This window comes from Macaca fascicularis, chromosome 6, assembly GCF_037993035.2.
Source record: "Macaca fascicularis isolate 582-1 chromosome 6, T2T-MFA8v1.1".
Classification (NCBI taxonomy): domain Eukaryota; kingdom Metazoa; phylum Chordata; class Mammalia; order Primates; family Cercopithecidae; genus Macaca; species Macaca fascicularis.
In genome coordinates this window covers 82,825,827-82,850,822 of record NC_088380.1, presented here as the reverse complement: position 1 = coordinate 82,850,822, position 24,996 = coordinate 82,825,827, and the positions used below count along the sequence as shown (strand labels likewise).

Here is a 24,996-nt window from a genome sequence, read left to right as displayed (position 1 = left end):
ACAAGATCTGATGGTAATATAAGGGGGAATTTCCCTGCACAAGCTCTCATTTTGCCTGCCGCCATCTATGTAAAACGTGACTTGCTCCTCTTGCTTTCCACCGTGACTGTGAGGCCTCCCCAGCCATGTGAATCTGTAAGTCCAAATAAACCTCTTTCTTTGGTAAATTGCCCAGTCTTGGGTATGTCTTTATCAGCAGCATGAAAACAGACTAATACAGTAAATTGGTCCAGTAGAGTGGGGCACTGATGAAAAGTTACCTGAAAATGTGGAAGCGGCTTTGGAACTGGGTAATAGGCAGAGGTTGGAACAGTTTGGAGGGCTCAGAATAAGACAGGAAAATGTGTGAAAGTTTGGAACCTCCTAGAGATTTGTTGAATGGCTTTGCCCAAAATGCTGATAGCAATATGGACAATAAAGTCCAGACTGAGGTGGTCTCAGATGGAGATGAGGAACTTGTTGGGAACTGGAACAAAGGTGACTCTTGCTATGTTTTAACAAAGAGACTGGCGACATTTTGCCCCTGCCCTGGAAATCTGTGGAACTTTGAATTTGAGAGAGATGATTTAGGGTATCTGGCAGAAGAAATTTCTAAGCAGCAAAGCATTCAAGAGGTTATGTGGGTTCTGTTAAAGGCATTCAGTTTTATAAGGGAAGCAGAGCATGAAAGTTTGGATAATTTGCAGCCTGATAATGTGATGGAAAAGAAAATTCCATTTTCTGAAGAGAAATTCAAGCAGACTGCAGAAATTTGCGTAAGTAGTCAGGAGCCAAATGTTGATTCCCAAGACAATGGGAAAAATGTCTCCAAGGCATGTCAGGGTCTTCATGGCAGCCTCTCCTATAACAGCACTGGAGGCCTAGGAGCAAAAAGTTGTTTCAGGGGCCAGGCCTAGGGTACCTGTGCTGTGTACAGCCTAGGGACTTGGTGCCCTGTGTCCCAGCCACTCCAGCCATGGCTGAAAGGGGCCAATGTAGAGCTTGGGCCATGGTTTCAGAGGGTGCAAGCCGCAAACCTTGGCAGCTTCCACGTGGTGTTCAGCCTGCTAGTGCACAGAAGTCAAGAATTGGGGTTTGGGAACCTCTGCCTATATTTCAGAAGATGTGTGGAAATGCCTGGATGCCCAGGCAGAAGTTTGCTGCAGGGGTGGGGTCCTCATGGAGAACCTCTTCTAGGGCAGGGCGGAAGGGAAATGTGGGGGCCAGAACCCCTACACAGAGTCCCTACTGGGACACCCCCTAGTGGAGCTGTGAGAAGAGGACCACCATCCTCCAGACCCAGAATGATAGACCCATGACAGCTTGCACGATGCACCTGGAAAAGCCACAGACACTCAATGCCAGTCCGTGAAAGCAGCCGGGAGGGAGGTTGTACCCTGCAAAGTCACAGGGGCAGAGCTACCCTAGACCATGGGAACCCACCTCTTGCATCAGCGTGACCTGGATGTGAGACATGGAGTCAAAGGAGATCATTTTGGAGCTTTAAGATTTGACTGCCCCACTGGATTTCGGACTTGCGTGGGCCCTGTAGCCCCTTTGTTTTGGCCAATTTCTCCCATTTGGAATGGTTGTATTTACCCAATGTCTGTTTCCCCCTTGTATTTAGGAAATAACTAGCTTGCTTTTGATTTTACAGGCTTATAGGCATAAGGGACTTGCCTTGCCTCAGATGATACTTTGGAATGTGGACTTTTGAGTTAATGCTGAAATGAGTTAAGAGTTTGGGGGAGTGTTGGGAAGGCAAGATTGGTTTTGAAATAGGAGGACATGAGATTTGGGGGGGGCCAGGGGTGGAATGATATGGTTTGGCTCTGTGTCCCCACCAGATATCATCTTGAACTGTACTCCCATAATTCTCATGTGTTGCGGGAGGGACCCGGTGGCAGGTAATTGAATCATGGGGGCAGTTTCCTCCATACTGTTCTCATGGTACTGAAAGTCTCATGAGATCTGATGGTTTTATCAGGGGTTTCTCCTTTTGCATCTTCCTCATTCTCTCTTTGCCCGCTGTCATCCATGTAAGATGGGACTTGCTCCTCCTTGCCTTCCACCATGATTGTGAGGCTTCCCCAGCCATGTGTAACTGTAGTCGAATTAATCCTGTTTATTTTGTAAATTGTCCAGTCTCGGGGATGTCTTTATCAACAGCATGAAAATGGACTAATACACCCCTCTTGTACCCCCTCCCCCTCTTTTGCATAGTTCTAGCCTGACTCTGCCCTTGGGTGGGTACCGGCCCTGACTCTGCCCTTGGGTGGGTATCGGCCCTGACTCTTCAGGTCTCAGAGGGTGGTTTCCTCACTTCCCCCAGGATGTAAATAGGCCCTGTCTCCTGCTTGCGTCAGGCTTATGCTTTGATTGATTTTACTTTCTTTCTTTATCAATATGGTTTTTAAAGAGAATGTATGAAGGGATTTAAAATTTAGATGGCCACCATTATTCTATGAAAATCTAGAAATTCACATGTTCTTAGGATCTTGTTCCACTTTAAGAAAAACAGCACTAGAAACTATAGATAAAACATTATACATATGGCTTATGAAGTAAAGATGATAGGAACAACAACCAGTAGCCCCGCATGCAAAGGCTACGAAGTGACTATCTATCTATGTTTTTATTATTATTATTATTAGTAGTAGTAGTAGTATACTTTAAGTTCTAGGGTACATGTGCACGATGTGCAGGTTTGTTACATATGTATACATGTGCTGTGTTGGTGTCCTGCACCCATTAACTCGTCATTTACAATAGGTATTTCTCTTAATGCTATCCCTTCCCTGTCCCCCCACCCCATGACAGGCCCCAGTGTGTGATGTTCCCCGCCCTGTGTCCAAATGTTCTCATTGTTCAATTCCCACCTATGAGAGAGAACATGTGGTGTTTGGTTTTCTGTCCTTGCAATAGTTTGCTCAGAATGATGGTTTCCAGCTTCATCCATATACCTACAAAGGACATGAACTCATCCTTTTTTATGGCTGCATAGTATTCCATGGTATATATGTGCCACATTTTCTTAATCCAGTCTCTCATTGATGGACATTTGGGTTGATTCCATGTCTTTGCTATTGTGAATAGTGCCACAATAAATATATGTGTGCATGTGTCTTTATAGTAGCATGATTTATAGTCCTTTAGGTATATACCCAGTAATGGGATCGCTGGGTCAAATGGTATTTCTAGTTCTAGATGCTGGAGGAATCACCACACTGTCTTCCACAAGGGTTCAACTAGTTTACACTCCCACCAACAAAGTAAAAGTGTTCCTGTTTCTCCACATCCTCTCCAGCACCTGTTGTTTCCTGACTTTTTAATGATCACCATTCTAACTGGTGTGAGATGGTATCTCATTGTGATTTTGATTTGCATTTCTCTGATGACCAGTGATGATGAGCATTTTTTCGTGTGTCTGTTGGCTGCATAAATGTCTTCTTTTGAGAAGTGCCTGTTCATATCCCTTGCCTACTTTTTGATGGGGTTATCTGATTTTTTCTTGTAAATTTATTTAAGTTCTTTGTAGATTCTGGATATTAGCTCTTTGTCAGATGGGTAGGTTGCAAAAATTTTCTCCCATTCTGTAAGTTGCCTATTCACTCTGATGATAGTTTCTTTTTGCTGTGCAGAAGGTCTTTAGTTTAATTAGATCCCATTTGTCTATTTTGGCTTTTGTTGCCATTGCTTTTGGTGTTTTAGTCATGAAGTCCTTGCCCATGCCTATGTCCTGAATGGTATTGCCTAGGTTTTCTTCTAGGGTTTTTATGGTTTTAGGTCTAACATTTAAGTCTTTAATCCATCTGAAATTAATTTTTGTATAAGGTGTAAGGAAGGGATGCAGTTTCAGCTTTCGACATATGGCTAGCCAGTTTTCCCAGCACCATTTATTAAATAGGGAATACTTTCCTCATTTCTTGTTTTTGTCAGGTTCGTCAAAAATCAGAAGGTTGGATTTCTGAGGCCTCTGTTCTGTTCCATTGCTCTATATCTCTATTTTGGTACCAGTACCATGCTGTTTTGGTTATTGTAGCCTTGTAGTATAGTTTGAAGTCAGGTAGTGTGATGCCTCCAGCTTTGTTCTTTTTGCTTAGGATTGTCTTGGCAATGTGGGCTCTTTTTTGGTTCCATATGAATTTTAAAGTAGTTTTTTCCAATTCTGTGAAGAAAGTCATTGGTAGCTTGATGGGGATGGCATTGGATCTATAAATTACCTTGGGCAGTATGGCCATTGTCATGATATTGATTCTTCCTATCCATGAGCATAGAATGTTCTTCCATTTGTTTGTGTCCTCGTTTATTTTGTTGACCAGTGGTTTGTAGTTCTTGAAGAGGTCCTTCACATCCCTCATAAGTTGGATTCCTAGGTATTTTATTCTCTTTGAAGCAATTGTGAATGGGAGTTCACTCAGGACTTGGTTCTGTTTGTCTGTTATTGGTGCATAGGAATGCTTGTGATTTTTACACATTGATTTTGTATCCTGAGACTTTGCTGAAGTTGCTTATCAGCTTAAGGAGATTTTGGGCTGAGACGAGGTTTTCTACATATACAATCATGTCATCTGCAAACAGGGACTTCCTCTTTTCCTAATTGAATACCCTTTATTTCTTTCTCCTGCCTGATTGCCCTGGCCAGATCTTCCAACACTATGTTGAATAGGAGTGGTGAGAGAGGGCATCCCTGTTTTGTGCCAGTTTTCAAAGGGAATGCTTCCAGTTTTTGCCCATTCAGTATGATATTGGCTGTGGGTTTGTCATAAATAGCTCTTATTATTTTGAGACACGTCCCATCAATACCTAGTTTATTGAGAATTTTTAGCATGAAGGGCTGTTGAATTTTGTTGAAGGCCTTTTCTGCATCTGTTGAGATAATCATGTGGTTTTTGTCTTTGATTCTATTTATATGCTGAATTACATTTATTGATTTGCATATTTTGAACCAGCCTTGCATCCCAGCGATTAAACCAACTTGATCTTGGTGGATAAGCTTTTTGATGTGCTGCTGGATTTAGTTTGCCAGTATTTTATTGAGGATTTTTGCATCGATGTTCATCAGGGATATTGGTCTAAAATTCTCTTTTTTTGTTGTGTTTCTGCTAGGCTTTGGTATCAGGATGATGCTGGCCTCATAAAATGAGTTAGGGAGGATTCCCTCTTTTTCTATTGATTGGAATAGTTTCAGAAGCAATGGTACCAGCTCCTCCTTATACCTCTGGTAGAATTCGGCTGTGAATCCATCTGGTCCTCCACTGTTTTTGGTTGGTAGGCTATTAATTATTGCCTCAATTTCAGAGCCTGTTATTGGTCTATTCAGGGATTCAACTTCTTCCTGGTGTAGTCTTGGGAGAGTGTATGTGTCCAGGAATTTATCCATTTCTTCTAGTTTTTCTAGTTTATTTGTGTAGAGGTGTTTATAGTATTCTCTGATGGTAATTTGTATTTCTTTGGGGTCGGTGGTGATATCCCCTTTATCATTTTTTATTGCATCTATTTGATTCTTCTCTCTTTTCTTCTTTATTAGTCTTGCTAGTGGTCTATCAATTTTGTTGCTTTTCAAAAAACCAGCCTCTAGGCCGGGTGTGGTGACTCATGCCTGTAATCCCAGCACTTTGGGAGGCCGAGGCAGGCAGATCACGAGGTCAGGAGATTGAGACCATCCTGGCTAACATGGTGAAACCCCATCTCTACTAAAAAAAAATAAAATAAAAAATAAATTAAAAAAATAGCCGGGCGTGGTGGCAGGCACCTGTAGTCCCAGTTGCGGCGGCAACCCGGGAGGCGGAGCTTGTAATGAGCCAAGATCACGCCACTGCCCTCCAGCTTGGGCCGCAGAGTGAGACTCTGTCTCAAAAAAAAAAAAAAAACAAAAAAACAAAAAATACAGCTCCTGGAGTCATTGATTTTTTGAAGGATTTTTTTTGTGTGTGTCTCTATGTCCTTCAGTTCTGCTCTGATCTTAGTTATTTCTTGCCTTCTGCTATGTGTTTGCTCTTGCTTCTCTAGTTCTTTTAATTGTGATGTTAGGGTGTCGATTTTAGACCTTTCCTGCTTTCTCTTGTGGGCATTTAGTGCTATAGTTTTCCCTCTACACACTGCTTTAAATGTGTCCCAGAGATCCTGGTATGTTGTGTCTTTGTTCTCATTGGTTTCAAATAACATCTTTATTTCTGCCTTCATTTTGTTATGTACCCAGTAGTCATTCAGGAGCAGGTTGTTCAGTTTCCATGTAGTTGTGTGGTTTTGAGAGAGTTTCTTAATCCTGAGTTCTAGTTTGATTGTACTGTGGTCTGAGAGACAGTTTGTTATAATTTCTGTTCTTTTACATTTGCTGAGGAGTACTTTACTTCAATTCAACAAGAAGAGCTAGCTTTCCTAAATGTATGTGCACGCAATACAGGAGCACCCAGATTCATAAAGCAAGTCTTTAGAGACCTACAAAGAGACTTAGACTCCCACACAATAATAATGGGAGACTTTAACACCCCACTGTCAACATTAGAGAGATCAATGAGACAGAAGGTTAACAAGAATATCCAGGACTTGAACTCAGCTCTGCTCCAAGTGGACCTAATAGACATCTACAGAACTCTCCACCCAAAATCAACAGAATATACATTCTTCTCAGCACCATGTCACACTTATTCCAAAATTGACCACATAGTTGGAACTATCTGTGTTTTTAAGTTCAAACTAAATGTTTAAGGAATGCTATATTATTTAATTCCGTAATTTCCCAACCTTTTGGATAAAAGGGCTTCTATCCTACAGTCACAGTGTGGAGTGCTCTGAGGTTGTTTCAGATTGTTTTGTTAGGTGGTTTCACGTTCCAGGAAGCTACATCTCATGCCTGATCTCTTCTGTGTTAGTCTGCTGCTTGCCGCAGGGGTGGACGTAGAGAGGAAAGCAGCCAGTGTTCGGGGTGAGAGGAGGCATGATGATACCTCTCTAAGGACAGTTCATGGAAGATCATCACTCATTTTTTTTTTTGTTTAGCGTAGCCCCTGAGTCCCATCATTTGATGGAGGCAAAGCAAATCCATCTTCTGCTTTCTTTGGGATCATGTTTTGATTCTTGTGGCAGAATCCAAGAATATGTTGTTCATCTCTTCAGCATTGGCATTAGTGAAAACCCCCTTGGGACTTTGGCATCTGGTCTTCTCTTTAGTTTCCAACGCTGTTGCCAGTTTTCATCTTTTTGTAATTCTTTGTGGATATTAAAATGGAAATTGGAAGAAAGGCATATTAGTCCCTGAAGTTTATCCTGACATTAACCCAGAAGTCCTACCAATTATTTTTCAGTAATGAATAGGAAAATATTATATTAAGGGTATTATTCAGTGATTTTTGATATTACTTTTTTCTTGAGTAGACTACTTAAAAAACTTAATAAGCCTTCTTAATAAAAATCTACATGAAAAGTATCTTTCCATATATAACCCTAGACCCAGTGAATTCAACTTACCGATTTCCTCACTGAATTTCATCAACATTTTCTAATTTCCACCCCTATACTCTTAATTTATGGTAATATTTGCATGTTGAAATGGCTTTTCAAGAAGCATGGGATTTACACAAACTAAATGTCACCTGCCCCCCATACACACACACCCTTAACAAAGGAAATAAGTCCTGTAAGGAGTTTCACTGGGATAGTGGCTAAAAATGGGTACTCTTTGATTAGATCTGGTTTAAATCCTGTCTCCTCCGTTAATTACTTGTGCAATCTTTAAGCGTTGATTTCCTTGTGTAAAATGTAGTAATAGTTACATTTATCTGTAACAAATGTAACAAATAACAGCCTATCCTGTAGACACCTATGTGAGGATCTAGTGAGTGTGTTTGAAACATTTAGCACCATGCCTGGAACATTGTAAGAACTCAGTAACTGGGAGTGAAGATGATAACAATGATGATGGTGCTTACAAAGGGTTAACAGGTTGGACATTACCCTGTGGATGTCTTGGTCAGTGTTTTCGTTAGTAACTGGAGTGTTTTTTTTTTTTTTTCTTCAAAATTTCTTCTCAGAAAGTATTGTCATTGCTATTTCTAAAAATTTGATACTGCCTTTCAGGGTGTGTCTTTTATGACAGATGGTCAGCAGTTAGTGGTAAAAGAAGTATGGAATGTAATAGCATTTCATTTATTTATGGGAAATGTTTTGTTGCCCCACCCTTCAACTAGTAGGAAAATGAAAATCGAAAACTGGAAACTATTTATAAATGGACAGTGCTGTGATCTCAGTGTCTGAAACTGTAGATTTTTAGAAAATATTTATAGCATATTGGAAACTGGTCACTGGTCAGTGGCTGTCTCCTTGCCCTGTTTTTGTAAGTAAAAATACTCTAGAAAATGTGAAATGTGGGATAAATTTAAACAGAATACCGAAAATATCATCAGAGACAATGATATACGACTTTATAAGTTTTCAAGAGAAGAGGGTGAAGAAAAATGATGAACTTTTATTAATAGAAGCATTTGCAGTTAGTAGAGATATTTGTTTATGGAGCCTTAAAAATAAACCAAATGAATGGTAACACTATACATTCAAGGAGACACGGAGGCCATGTGTACATTTCACTGCGCAGAGGATTTAGCTTAGTGGTTACAGAAGGGATTTGAAGGTCAGTCTGCCTGAGTGTCAAACCCAGCCCTATTACCTGCTCAACCACGTGATTGTGTAAGTGACTTAACCGTGCCATGCCGAGCTTGTCTCTACCTCACAGTGCTGAGGGTTGAATGAAATGATACATGTAAAGCATTTCAGATGGTGTGTTGCACATAAAAAAATGTTCTGTCAATACAAGCTACTGTTATCCAAACTAGCCTGGCCAAAACAAACGAAACCCCAAAATAACTAGTTTGGTTGTTATAGACATGGGTAAAATATGCCAGCTTCACCGGTTTAGAGGTAGGTCTTCATCACTAAGTGGCAAATGGTAAACAAGATAGTTCTGTTATTTTCTTCACATAGGTCTTTGTCTACTTACTGCCATAGCCATTAATATGTGCTGGGATGGGGGTAAACATTGTGGCAATCTTTGAACCGTCCCATGGGTGCCTACCTGAAAGAAGCTAATTAGAGAGCTCTGCTTTGTTCCTATCAGCCTGGAGCCCAAGTATTTGCTGTCATAAAAACACCCATTACCTTGGTTCACCTAAAACCAGGACATTTCATAAACTTGTGTGATTATTGTAAAACCATTTGTCATTAACACCATCAGTCATTATTTAGAGATTTTTAAGTCACAAATAAAATCAACAGTCTAATAAAGACAGTGTTGCTCATGCAGCTAAACGATACCATCTGCCAAAACCAAAAAATAAGGAAAATACCTAGATAACAGATTGCAATATATATATTTTTAATATACAGTCTATAATGAGTAGACTGTGTGATTTGACTATATCGACACTGATATTTTTCTAAAAATAGACTCTCGTATTAGAGAGAACATCATAAAGTGTCTTAGAAATTAAAGTTATATCTACCCCAGTGTGTTTCATAAAGGGCGCCCTTGCCAGCGAGAAGAATAGGTAGGAATATTAATGTTTCGTTTTATGTTCATATTATTCTTGTGTCTGTGTCCCAGGTTATAGTCTTTGTGGTTATATTATTTCCATGTCTGCAGAATCCGGATCTATGCTTTACAGTAAAAGGGGTTTTGTTGCCTCATGCAATTCTCATAACAACTCTATAAGATAGGTACTTCTATCTAGATTCTGCTAATGAGAAAAACAACACCCAAGTTTGTATAGCCAGTAATTGCTGGTGTTGGGATGCACACCCTGAAAGGCTTTGCTCCCAAAGACAATGCTGTACTTCTTACGAGAGAGTGATGTCTTCAGAAATTAGTCAGGAGAAAAGTTCGTTTTCTGATGATTGTATAGAAATGAAACTTTGGAACTGTATGATGTACAGAAGAATCTTGGAATACTATAGTATTTGTAGCGTTACCTAAAAATGAATATGTGTGTGTGTGTGTGTATGTGTGTGTGTGTGTGTATGTGTGTGTGGAGAGACAGACATATAGAAGATAGAAGCTAACACATGATGATAGTATAGCAATAATCAACCTCACAACCATTTTATGGTTCTGATAGGGCCACTATTTATTCTGCAAGATCACAAGCAATCCCAAGAGTTGATATTGCTGAAACTGTGTTATGAACATACAATATATACTTTTTCTCCAAACCACTTTGGTATACACACCTTTGTGGAAGAAATTGTGTCATTGTGATAAAGCTTTGTGTTCAAGGTACTAATATTCCTATATGGCATATATTAAGATATTGATTATAGGAAGTTATCAATAGATTTCTTAAGATACTTTCTGGGAAACCAGGACTTTTTTTCAAGGGGAAGCCATTATCATTATATATGGACTTCTTACGTAAATGTCCTAAAAGCTAGACACCCATCTTTTGCTCTATAGAAAAAAATCAATAATTTGGAACATGTAATCACATATGGTGACCTCTATAACAAGGCCAGAGAGCAGTGATTCTTAATCTTAGATGTGTGTTAAAATCAGATTGCATTTTTGACGAGGGTGCCAAGATAGTTTCATTGGGAAAAAATAGTCCTTTCAAAAACGGTGCTGGGATAACTGGCTATCCACATGCAGAAGAATGAAGTTGAAGAAGCATGACATCAGCAAGATGGTGGACTAGAAGACCCTAGTGCTCTTCTTCTCCCTCAAAAAGACAGACAGAACAATGAATAAACAACTTCATTTTAACGAAAATAACTGAGGAGGAGCACAGCAGTGCAGAAGAGAAGTAACAGATACCCTGGTGAGCACAGAAACTTGGGATGGCCACATGGAGAATGGGAAGAAATGCCGGGCCTCCATTACCCTAACACCAACTGGAAGCAACTGGGAATGAACTAGGAAGAACATCTCCCTACTGCAAGGAGGTAAACAAAAGGATCCCAGCAGCCCCATCAACACCGTGGATACCTACAGACCTGAGCACAGAGGTCCGCTGCAGTCCTCACACGCACTAAGCCTAGCTGAGGGAGCTGCCTGAAGTCCACATGTCTGTGCTCCCCCCAGAGAAGGAGCCGACACTATGACCCACACCCTGTGGCCCACATAGCTACCGTGCTATGCCATCTTGTACTTGGAACTATGGCTGGGTGTGCCTTGCTCTGGGGGCAAGTATGCATGGCTGTCTTTCATCCCTGAGGCTAAGCCACTGATGAACTGCCCCAGCCCAATGGCCTGACATCCCCAAGTCAAGCAACTGTTTTGTGCTTCCCTGTGGGGCCAAGCAGAGGTGGAGCTGCTGCACCTTCCACCACCCTTTCCTCCTCAGGCCAGAGCTGAAGCAGTGTCCTGATTCCTGGGAAAACAGTACTTTGACTGCTCAGAGAAAACATGCCCCTCCAGTGCCTAAGTCAAAGCGGCACGCTGCATCCTAGGGAAATGGTGCCTAGTCCACTCAGAACAGTCATACCTCCTGGACTCAAGCTGAAATGACACATTATTCTTTGGGGAATTTGTGCCCTGGCTGAGCTGAATAGCTGTAAATTCCAGGGCTACGCTGACATGGTGTCCTTTGTCCCAGGGAAACAGAGCAGTGGCTGAGCTGAGACACCCCATCCTGCAGGCCAAACAACTCTAGTGTCCTTCCTTCCTGGGGCTGTACTAGCCTCCTGAAGTCTGAGCTGCTGAGACACCCATCTCTCTGGGGAGTGGAGTCATTGCTGTGCTGCTCCTTGTCTTCCAGGGCCCAAATAACAACTGTGTTCTGTCATTCTAGGGTACAGCATATTTCTCTGCAGAAACCCGACAAGCCGGGAGGGAAGTGGATGACGTATTCAAAGTACCAAAGGAAAAAAATGGTCAGCTAAGAATGCGATGCCCAGAAAATCTGCCCTTCAGAAATGAGGGAGAAAGAAAGTCTCCCAGACAAACAAAAACTGAAGGAATTCATCACCACTAGACTAGCTTTACAAAAAACACTCAAGTGAGTCCTATATCTGGAAGAGAAAAGATGATAATCATTCTCATGAAAACACACACAAGTGTAAAACTCACTGGTAGAGCAGATGCATAAAAGAGAAAGAGAAAAGACTAAAACCTTGTTACTACAGAAAGCCACCAAACTGCAGTGATCTCAAATATCTTTCCTGACCACAATGAAACCAATAACAAGAGGAACTTTTGAAACTGTACAAACACATGGAAATGGAAATTAAGCATGTTCCTGAATGGTCAATGGGTCAATAAAGAAATTAAGAAGGGAGTCTCCAACTCCCAGCGCGAGCGACACAGAAGACCAGTGATTTCTGCATTTTCAACTGAGGTACTGGGTTCATCTCACTGGGGAGTGCCGGACGATTGGTGCTGGTCAGCTGCTGCAGCCTGACCAGCGAGAGCTGAAGCAGGGCGAGGCATTGCCTCACCTGGGAAGCGCAAGGGGGAAGGGAATCCCTTTTCCTAGCCAGGGGAACTGAGACACACAACACCTGGAAAATCCGGTAACTCCCACCCCAATACTGAGCTTTAAGCAAACAGGCACACCAGGAGATCATATCCCACACCTGGCCGGGAGGGTCCCACACCCACGGAGCCTCCCTCATTGCTAGCACAGCAGTCTGTGATCTACCGGCAAGGCAGCAGCGAGGCTGGGGGAGGGGCACCCGCCATTGCTGAGGCTTAAGTAGGTAAACAAAGCCGCTGGGAAGCTGGAACTGGGTGGAGCTCACAGCAGCTCAAGGAAACCTGCCTGTCTCTGTAGACTCCACCTCTGGGGACAGGGCACAGTAAACAATAACAAACGCAGCAGAAAACTCTGCACACGCAAACGACTCTGTCTGACAGCTTTGAAGAGAGCAGTGGATCTCCCAACACGGAGGCTGAGATCTGAGAAGGGACAGACTCCCTGCTCAAGTGGGTCCCTGACCCCTGAGCAGCCTAACTGGGAGACATCCCCCACTAGGGGCAGTCTGACACCCCACACCTCACAGGGTGGAGTACACCCCTGAGAGGAAGCTTCCAAAGCAAGAATCAGACAGGTACACTCGCTGTTCAGAAATATTCTATCTTCTGCAGCCTCTGCTGCTGATACCCAGGCAAACAGGGTCTGGAGTGGACCTCAAGCAATCTCCAACAGACCTACAGCTGAGGGTCCTGACTGTTAGAAGGAAAACTATCAAACAGGAAGGACACCTACACCAAAACCCCATCAGTACATCACCATCATCAAAGACCAGAGGCAGATAAAACCACAAAGATGGGGAAAAAGCAGGGCAGAAAAGCTGGAAATTCAAAAAATAAGAGCGCATCTCCCCCGGCAAAGGAGCGCAGCTCATCGCCAGCAACGGATCAAAGCTGGACGGAGAATGACTTTGACGAGATGAGAGAAGAAGGCTTCAGTCCATCAAATTTCTCAGAGCTAAAGGAGGAATTACGTACCCAGCGCAAAGAAACTAAAAATCTTGAAAAAAAAGTGGAAGAATTGATGGCTAGAGTAATTAATGCAGAGAAGGTCATAAACGAAATGAAAGAGATGAAAACCATGACACGAGAAATACGTGACAAATGCACAAGCTTCAGTAACCGACTCGATCAACTGGAAGAAAGAGTATCAGCGATTGAGGATCAAATGAATGAAATGAAGCGAGAAGAGAAACCAAAAGAAAAAAGAAGAAAAAGAAATGAACAAAGCCTGCAAGAAGTATGGGATTATGTAAAAAGACCAAATCTACGTCTGATTGGGGTGCCTGAAAGTGAGAGGGAAAATGGAACCAAGTTGGAAAACACTCTTCAGGATATCATCCAGGAGAACTTCCCCAACCTAGTAGGGCAGGCCAACATTCAAATCCAGGAAATACAGAGAACGCCACAAAGATACTCCTCGAGAAGAGCAACTCCAAGACACATAATTGCCAGATTCACCAAAGTTGAAATGAAGGAAAAAATCTTAAGGGCAGCCAGAGAGAAAGGTCGGGTTACCCACAAAGGGAAGCCCATCAGACTAACAGCAGATCTCTCGGCAGAAACTCTACAAGCCAGAAGAGAGTGGGGGCCAATATTCAACATTCTTAAAGAAAAGAATTTTCAACCCAGAATTTCATATCCAGCCAAACTAAGTTTCATAAGTGAAGGAGAAATAAAATCCTTTACAGATAAGCAAATGCTTAGAGATTTTGTCACCACCAGGCCTGCCTTACAAGAGACCCTGAAGGAAGCACTAAACATGGAAAGGAACAACCGGTACCAGCCATTGCAAAAACATGCCAAAATGTAAAGACCATCGAGGCAAGGAAGAAACTGCATCAACTAACGAGCAAAATAACCAGTTAATATCATAATGGCAGGATCAAGTTCACACATAACAATCTTAACCTTAAATGTCAATGGACTAAATGCTCCAATTAAAAGACACAGACTGGCAAACTGGATAAAGAGTCAAGACCCATCAGTCTGCTGTATTCAGGAGACCCATCTCACACGCAGAGACATACATAGGCTCAAAATAAAGGGATGGAGGAAGATTTACCAAGCAAATGGAGAACAAAAAAAAAGCGGGGGTTGCAATACTAGTCTCTGATAAAACAGACTTTAAACCATCAAAGATCAAAAGAGACAAAGAAGGCCATTACATAATGGTAAAGGGATCAATTCAACAGGAAGAGCTAACTATCCTAAATATATATGCACCCAATACAGGAGCACCCAGATTCATCAAGCAAGTCCTTAGAGACTTACAAAGAGACTTAGACTCCCATACAATAATAATGGGAGACTTCAACACTCCACTGCCAACATTAGACAGATCAACGAGACAGAAAGTTAACAAGGATATCCAGGAATTGAACTCATCTCTGCAGCAAGCAGACCTAATAGACATCTATAGAACTCTCCACCCGAAATCAACAGAATATACATTCTTCTCAGCACCACATCGTACTTACTCCAAAATTGACCACGTAATTGGAAGTAAAGCACTCCTCAGCAAATGTACAAGAACAGAAATTATAACAAACTGTCTCTCAGACCACAGTACAATCAAACTAGAACTCAGGACTAAGAAACTCAATCAAAACCGCTCAACTACATGGAAACTGAACAACCTGCTCCTGAAGGACTACTGGGTACATAACGAAATGAAGGCAGAAATAAAGATGTTCTTTGAAACCAATGAGAACAAAGATACAACATACCAGAATCTCTGGGACACATTTAAAGCAGTGTGTAGAGGGAAATTTATAGCACTAAATGCCCACAAGAGAAAGCAGGAAAGATCTAAAATTGACACTCTAACATCGCAATTAAAAGAACTAGAGAAGCAAGAGCAAACACATTCGAAAGCTAGCAGAAGGCAAGAAATAACTAAGATCAGAGCAGAACTGAAGGAGATAGAAACACAAAAAACCCTCCAAAAAATCAGTGAATCCAGGAGTTGGTTTTTTGAAAAGATCAACAAAATGGACAGACCACTAGCAAGACTAATAAAGAAGAAAAGAAAGAAGAATCAAATCGACACAATTAAAAATGATAAAGGGGATATCACCACCGACCCCACAGAAATACAAACTACCATCAGAGAATACTATAAACACCTCTACGCAAATAAACTGGAAAATCTAGAAGAAATGGATAATTTCCTAGACACTTACACTCTTCCAAGACTAAACCAGGAAGAAGTTGAATCCCTGAATAGACCAATAGTAGGCTCTGAAATTGAGGCAATAATTAATAGCCTACCAACCAAAAAAAGTCCAGGACCAGATGGATTCACAGCTGAATTCTACCAGAGGTACAAGGAGGAGTTGGTACCATTCCTTCTGAAACTATTCCAATCAATAGAAAAAGAGGGAATCCTCCCTAACTCATTTTATGAGGCCAACATCATCCTGATACCAAAGCCTGGCAGAGACACAACAAAAAAAAGAGAATTTTAGACCAATATCCCTGATGAACATCGATGCAAAAATCCTCAATAAAGTACTGGCAAACCGGATTCAGCAACACATCAAAAAGCTTATCCACCATGATCAAGTGGGCTTCATCCCTGGGATGCAAGGCTGGTTCAACATTCGCAAATCAATAAACATAATCCAGCATATAAACAGAACCAAAGACAAGAACCACATGATTATCTCAATAGATGCAGAAAAGGCTTTTGACAAAATTCAACAGCCCTTCATGCTAAAAACACTCAATAAATTCGGTATTGATGGAACGTACCTCAAAATAATAAGAGCTATCTATGACAAACCCACAGCCAATATCATACTGAATGGGCAAAAACTGGAAAAATTCCCTTTGAAAACTGGCACAAAACAGGGATGCCCTCTCTCACCACTCCTATTCAACATAGTGTTGGAAGTTCTGGCTAGGGCAATGAGGCAAGAGAAAGAAATCAAGGGTATTCAGTTAGGAAAAGAAGAAGTCAAATTGTCCCTCTTTGCAGATGACATGATTGTATATTTAGAAAACCCCATTGTCTCAGCCCAAAATCTCCTTAAGCTGATAAGAAACTTCAGCAAAGTCTCAGGATACAAAATTAATGTGCAAAAATCACAAGCATTCTTATACACCAGTAACAGACAAACAGAGAGCCAAATCATGAATGAACTTCCATTCACAATTGCTTCAAAGAGAATCAAATACCTAGGAATCCAACTTACAAGGGATGTAAAGGACCTCTTCAAGGAGAACTACAAACCACTGCTCAGTGAAATAAAAGAGGACACAAACAAATGGAAGAACATACCATGCTCATGGATAGGAAGAATCAATATCGTGAAAATGGCCATACTGCCCAAGGTAATTTATAGATTCAATGCCATCCCCATCAAGCTACCAACGAGTTTCTTCACAGAATTGGAAAAAACTGCTTGAAAGTTCATATGGAAACAAAAAAGAGCCCGCATCTCCAAGACAATCCTAAGTCAAAAGAACAAAGCTGGAGGCATCACGCTACCTGACTTCAAACTATACTACAAGGCTACAATAACCAAAACAGCATGGTACTGGTACCAAAACAGAGATATAGACCAATGGAACAGAACAGAGTCCTCAGAAATAATACCACACATCTACAGCCATCTGATCTTTGACAAACCTGAGAGAAACAAGAAATGGGGAAAGGATTCCCTATTTAATAAATGGTGCTGGGAAAATTGGCTAGCCATAAGTAGAAAGCTGAAACTGGATCCTTTCCTTACTCCTTATACAAAAATTAATCCAAGATGGATTAGAGACTTAAATGTTAGACCTAATACCATAAAAATCCTAGAGGAAAACCTAGGTAGTACCATTCAGGACATAGGCATGGGCAAAGACTTCATGTCTAAAACACCAAAAGCAACAGCAGCAAAAGCCAAAATTGACAAATGGGATCTGATTAAACTAAAGAGCTTCTGCACAGCAAAAGAAACTACCATCAGAGTGAACAGGCAACCTACAGAATGGGAGAAAATTTTTGCGATCTACTCATCTGACAAAGGGCTAATATCCAGAACCTACAAAGAACTCAAACAAATTTACAAGAAAAAAACAAACAACCCCATCAAAAAGTGGGCAAAGGATATGAACAGACATTTCTCAAAAGAAGACATTCATACAGCCAACAGACACATGAAAAAATGCTCATCATCACTGGCCATCAGAGAAATGCAAATCAAAACCACAATGAGATACCATCTCACACCAGTTAGAATGGCGATCATTAAAAAGTCAGGAAACAACAGGTGCTGGAGAGGATGTGGAGAAATAGGAACACTTTTACACTGTTGGTGGGACTGTAAACTAGTTCAACCATTATGGAAAACAGTATGGCGATTCCTCAAGGATCTAGAACTAGATGTACCATATGACCCAGCCATCCCATTACTGGGTATATACCCAAAGGATTATAAATTATGCTGCTATAAAGACACATGCACACGTATGTTTATTGCGGCACTATTCACAATAGCAAAGACTTGGAATCAACCCAAATGTCCATCAGTGACAGATTGGATTAAGAAAATGTGGCACATATACACCATGGAATACTATGCAGCCATAAAAAAGGATTAAGAAAATGTGGCACATATACACCATGGAATACTATGCAGCCATAAAAAAGGATGAGTTTGTGTCCTTTGTAGGGACATGGATGAAGCTGGAAACCATCATTCTTAGCAAACTATCACAAGAACAGAAAACCAAACACCGCATGTTCTCACTCATAGGTGGGAGCTGAACAATGAGATCACTTGGACTCAGGAAGGGGAACATCACACACCGGGGCCTATCATGGGGAGGGGGTAGGGGGTAGGGGGGAGGGATTGCATTGGGAGTTATACCTGATGTAAATGACGAGTTGATGGGTGCAGCACACCAACAAGGCACAAGTATACATATGTAACAAACCTGCACGTTATGCACATGTACCCTACAACTTAAAGTATAATAATAATAAATAAATAAATAAAAAAGAAGGAAAATTTTAAAGGTCTTATAACACATGAAAATAGAAATACAACATATCAAAACCCTATGGGATACAGCAAAAGCAGTGTTAAAAGGAAAATGTATAGCAATAGATGCCTACATCCAAAAACTAGAAAGATTTCCAATAAGCAGCCTAGCAATACATCTCAAGGAACTAGAAAAGCAAGAACAAGCCAAATCCAAAATTAGTAGAAGGAAAGAAATAATGATGAAAGCAGAAATAAACAAAATTCACACTAAAAAATACAAAAGATCAATGAAATGAAAAGTTGTTTTTTGGAACAAGTAACAAAACTGACAAATAATTAGCTAGATTAATCAAGAATGTAAACAATCCAAATAAAATCACAAACAAAAAAGGAGACATTGCAACTGATACCGTAGAAATACAAGTGATCATGAGAGACTATTATGAACAACTATATGTCAACAAATTAGAAAATCTAGTGGAAATGGATCAATTCATGTATACATATAACCTGCCAAGATTGAACCAAGAAGAAACAGAAAACTTCAATAGACCAATGATAAGTAATGAGATTGAATCTTGTAATAAAACGTCTCCCATCAAAGAAAATCCCAGGACCTGATTACTTCATTGCAGAATTCTACAAAACATTTAAGGAACTAATAACAATTCTTCTCAAACTCTTCCAGAAAATTGAAGAGGAGGTAATTCTTCTAAACTTATTCCACAAGACCAGCATTATGCTGATACCAAAACCAGACAGGGATACAACAAGAAAAGAACACTTTAGGCCAGTATCCCCAATGAACATAGATGCACAAAGCCTCAACAAAATGCTAGCAAACTGAATCCAGCAACACATTAAAAAGATTGTTCACAGTCGAATGTGGTGGCTCATGCCTCTAATCCTAGCACTTTGGGAGGCCAAGGCAGGAGGATCACTTGAACCCAGGAGTTCAAGAGCAGCCTGGGCAACACAGGGAGATCCCATCTCTGCAAAAAATTTAAAAATTAGCCAGGCATGGTTGCGTGCTTCTATAGCCCAGGTACTAGGGAGGCTGAGATGGGAGGATCGCTTGAGTCTGGGAGATTGAGGCTGCAATGAGCCATGATCAAGCCACTGTACTCCAGTCTGGGCAACAAAATGAGACCCCATCTCAAAAAATAAAAATAAATAAAAATAAATTTAAAAGACCATTCACCATGATCAAGTGGAATTTATCCCAAAGTTGCAAGAATGGTTCAACATATACAAATCCATAAACATGATACATCACATCAACAGAGTGAAGTACAAAAACCGTATGATCATCTCAATAGATACATAAAAGGGATTTGATACAATTCAACATCCCTTCATCATCAAAACACTCAACTAATTAGATACAGAAGGACCATACCTCAACACAATAAAGGCCATATATCATAAGCCCATAGCAAACATCACACTGAATGGGAAAAAGTTGCCAGCCTTTCCCCTAACATCTGAAACAAGACAACGATGCTCACTTTCACTACTTTTGTTCAATATTGTAATGGAAGTCCTAGCCAGAGCAATAAGGCAATAGAAAGAAATAAAGGGCTTCCAAATTGGAAAGGAGGATGTCAAATTGTCCGTTTGCAGATGATATCATCGTATATATAGAAAACCCTAAAAGCTCTACCAAAAAACTCTTACAACTGATAAACAAATTCAGTAAAGTTGCAGGATACAGAATCAACATATGGAAATCAGTAGCATTTCTATATGCCAGCAACAAACTAGCAGAAGAGAACACACAAAAAATGAAAAGATATCTTGTATTCATAGATTTGAAGAATACATATTGTGAAAATGATCTTACTACCAAAAGCAATCTACAGAGTCAATGCAATCCCTATCTAAATACCAATAACATTCTCAACAGAAATTTTAAAATCCTCGAATTTGTATGGACCCACAAAAGACCCTATAGCCAAAGCAATCCTGAGTGAAAAGAACAAAGTTGGAGGCATCACACTGCCAGGTTTCAAAACATACTACAAAGCTATAGTAACCAATACAGCATGTTACTTGTGTAAAAACAGATTCATATACCAATGGAACAAAATAGAGAACCTACAAATAAGTTCGTGTATTTATAGCCTACTGATTCTTGACAAAGGCACCAAGAACATTTATTGAGGAAGAGAGAGTCTTTTCAATAAATGGTGCTGGGAAAATTGGATATCCATATGCATAAAAATGAAACCAAACCCCTGTCTCTCACCATATATAAAAGTCAACTCAAAATGGGTTAATGACTTAAATATAAGACCTGAAGCTATGAAACTCCTGAAAGAAAACATCGGAGAAATGCTTCAGAACATTGGTCTGGGAAAAGATTTTATGGAGAAGACCTCAAAGGCACAGGCAACAAAAGCAAAAAGAGACAAATGGGATTATATCAAACTAAAATCTTCTGCACAGCACAAAGGAAACAATCAACAGAGTGAAAAGGCAGCCTGCATAATGGGAGAAAATATTTGCTAACTCTTCACTCAACAAAGGATTAATATCCAGAATATATAAAGAACTGAAACAATTCAAAAGAAAAACCCCCCAAATAATCCAGTTTAAAAATGGGTAAATGAGCTGGATAGACACCTCTCAAAATAAGAAATACAAATGGCTAGTAGATTTATTTTTAAAAATGCTCAACATCACTAATCATGAGAGAATGCAAATTTAAAATCACAATGAGATATCATCTCAACCCGGTTAGAATGACCATTATCAAAAAGTTAAAAAATAACAGATCCTGGCAAGATTGTAGAGAAAGGGGAACTCTTATCCACCATTAGTGAGACTGCAAATTAATCTAGCCATTGTGGAAGACAATATGAAGGCTCCTCAAAAAACTAAAAATAGAACTACCATATGATCCAGCAATCCCACTACTGGGTATATATGCAAAGGAAGTGAAATCAGTATATCAAGGAGATATGTGCACTCCCATATTTATTGCAGTACTATTCACAATACCCAAGATATAGAATCAACTTAAGGGTCCATCAGTGGGTGAATGAAGAAAATATGGTATATATACACAATGGAATACTCTTTAGCCATAAAACAAAATGAAATCCTATCATTCACAGTAACATGGATGAAACTGAAGGTCATTATGTTAAGTGAAGTAAGCCAGGCACAGAAAGATAAATACCACATGTTCTCATACATGAAAGCTAAAAAACATTGATCTCATAGAAGTAGAGAGTAGAGTAGTGTTTTTCCTGGGGGATGGGAAGGGTAGGGGAGAGGAGAATAGCCAAAGGTTAGTTAATGGATATAAAAGTACAGTTAAATAGGAGGAATAAGTTCTAGTGCTCTGTAGCACTATAGGGTGACTACAATTAACAACAATTTATTATATATTTTTGAATAGCTTCAAGAGTGAATTTTGAATGTTCTCAACACAGAGAAATGATAAATATTTGAGGTGATGGTTATGCTAATTACAGACTTATCATTACACATTGTACACGTATTTTGAAATATACTGTAGACCATAAATATGTATATTTATGTGTCAATTAAACATAATAAAAGCAAAAAAAAGAAAATGAAGTTGGATCTCTACCTCACAGCATACACAGAAGTTTACTTAAAATGGATCATAGACCTACATGTAAAAACTAAAACTATAAAACTCTTAGAATAAAACTCAGGAGTAAAGCTTTGTGAGCTTGGGTCAGACAGTAGTTTCTTAGATAAAAGCAAGACAAGAGAAAATACATAAGTTGAACTACATCATAATGCAAACTTTTATTCTCAAAATGATATTCTCAAGGAAGGGAAAAGTCAACCCACAGAATAGTAGAAAATATTAGCAAATCACGTATCTGATAAGGGACTTGCAAATAGAATATATAAAGAATTCATGCCACTCAACCATAGAAAGACAAATAAAATATGAGCAAATGATCTGAATAGACATTTCTCCAAAGAAGGTATATAAATGGCAAATACATACATGAAAATATGCTCAACATCATTAATTATTAGGAAAATGCAAATCAAATCACAATGAGATATCACTTTACACCAACTAGAATGGCTACATTCAAAAAGACACATTAATAACTGTTGTCAAAGATGTGGAGAAATTGAAACACTTATTATTCCTGGTGAGAGTGTGAAATGGTGCAGCTGCTTTGGAAAATTGGCAAGTCCTCAAAATGTTACAGAGTTACCATATGACCCAGCAATTCCACTCCTAGTTATAGACCCAAGAGATAGGAAAACAAATGCCCACAAAAAAACTTATACATGAATGTTCATAGTAGGATTGTTCGTAATAGCCAAATATTGAAAACAGTCCAAATATTAACCAACTAAATAGGTAAAGAAAATGTGGTATCTTCAAACAATGGGATATTATTCAACCATATCAAGGAATGAAGTATTTATATGGTTGATGATGCATGCTACCACATCGATGACTTTGAAAACATTACGCTAAGTGAGAGAAACCAGTCACAAAAGGCCACGTATTGTATGGTTCCAGTTATATGAAATGTCCAGAATAGGCAAATCTGCAGAGACAGATTAACGATTGGCTAGGGCTCGGGAGGGGAGTGGAGTAGAAAATGAAGAATGACTGCTAATGGGTACGGTATTTCTTTTGGGAGGATAAAAATATTCTAAAATTAGACTGTTGATGATTGTGCAACCATGTAAATATACCAAAAACATTTAACTGTGCATTTTAAATGGGTGATTGTATGGTTTTAAAATTATACTTCAATAAAGCTAAGTTTGGGTACTTTTATAAATCTTTATGCCGAGGCTGAAACTCAGACCAATGAACTCAATCTCCTGGGATTGAACCTATGCATCAATATTTTTTAAGAGTTCTCCAGGTGATTGCATTGTGCAGCCAAGGTTGAGAATCATTATGTTTGAATCAGCCCTAATCCAAATAAGTTTTTAATTTAAGAGACTCCAAAAGAGTTGAGATCCCATGTGGAAGGACTCCGGGAGGCTTCCTCAAACCATGATACTACAAGTGTGGTCCTGAGACCAGCAGCATCAATATCACCTGGGAAACTGTTAGAAATGCAGATGATTGGGCCCCATTCAGTTCAAGTACATCAGGATTCACAGTTTAACAAGCTCCCCAGATGATTCATGTGTACATTAAAGTTTGGGAAGCATTGCTTAGGAGCAGCGGTTCCCACGCTTGGCTGCACATTGGAATCACCTGAAGAGTCCAAAAGTACCGACGCCTGGGTTCCACCGCCAGCGATCTTACGGGTATGAGATGCAGCCTGTGCATCTGGGGTGTAAAAGCTTGCCAGGTGATTCTAATGTGCAGCAAAGTTTAAGAATGAGTACTGTAAAAAACAGGATACTTAATGGCAAATAAGATGGTTAATAAAATTTTCTTATTTTTTTTTTAACAGAAGGATAGAGGAATATGCATAAGAAAGGGAAGATTATTGATGTTAAAAATGTCCAGAGGAGTGAGGAAGGGATGGGAGTGAGACAACAATGGAAAACCTTTGCCCCCCCCGCACACACACAAAAAAAAGGAAAACAAAAAACAAAAATCCCACCACACACCAGGCATTTTCCTTCTAAATGCAAGAGGAGGATCTTTCATATGATTATTGGAGACTACTCAAATTTAAGTGGCCAAGAATCTCTGGGTTCTTAAGAGGGTTTTTAAATTACGCTGAAAACGTGGGTATTTACTGAACTTTCCTGTCTGAATTTATAAAAAGAAAGTTTATTAATGTGGTGGTGAACATTTCTTCCCAAGCTGTGTACCCATGTCCAGCTTCTTCGGTCTGGGGAAATTTTAACTCCTCAGTAGACAGTGGGCCCTGCGCAGTGTCTGGGGCATGCTCTTCCTGTATATAGCATTTAGCCCTGAGGATTCTCCTCCCCAACGATCGGCCACATCTCGCTAATGACCATTGTCTCTGCCATTTACTGGTCTTTTCAAAATTATGACTCTAAAATATCTTGTAGGCAAAATTATGAGGTTTGCAGAGTTAGCTTTGAGATTTCTCAATTCCTCACCCACCCCTTCCCCTCCTTCCCACAAGCTCCATTTCTGTCCCATGCCCCCAGATTGTCTTCTCCAGGTGACTTGAACCCACCTTCTTGGTTGCAGTATCAGTACATTGTACCCTTGTCTGCACTGAAATTAACCATGCAGTCGAAACTAGTACCTTCTTGAGCTGATGGGTGTGTGGGTGGTGGGGTGAGGGGGGGTATAATTACTTAATTGAATCTGTGTTAATAACGTGTTAACTATTAATGGAAACCCACAGTCCCTCTCTACCTCCCCCTCAGGAAGTCTCTAATGGTGTTTGGTCATTGTTTCAGTCACTTGTCACATATTCTGTTTTCTTGGCCCATATCTCTAACCACATCCTTATCAAAATATTTTGATGCGCGCATTTGAAAAGTAGAAACACAACATACTTAAGATAGTTGGAGGGCTTGGCTCCTATTTGCATCACAATGATTCTGCCTATGAAGATTTTCCCTAACAGTCAACTAGGATTATATACAACCTGTGGTTTCAAAAAATCATCTCATCTTATT

The 24,996-nt window shown here is 40.0% G+C and overlaps 1 protein-coding gene across 3 annotated transcripts in view; it reads left to right on the top strand.

The window, feature by feature from the left end:
* Positions 1-24,996, top strand: part of ARSB (arylsulfatase B) — a 192,796-nt gene that overhangs the window by 103,634 nt on the left and 64,166 nt on the right. The window lies entirely within an intron of this gene.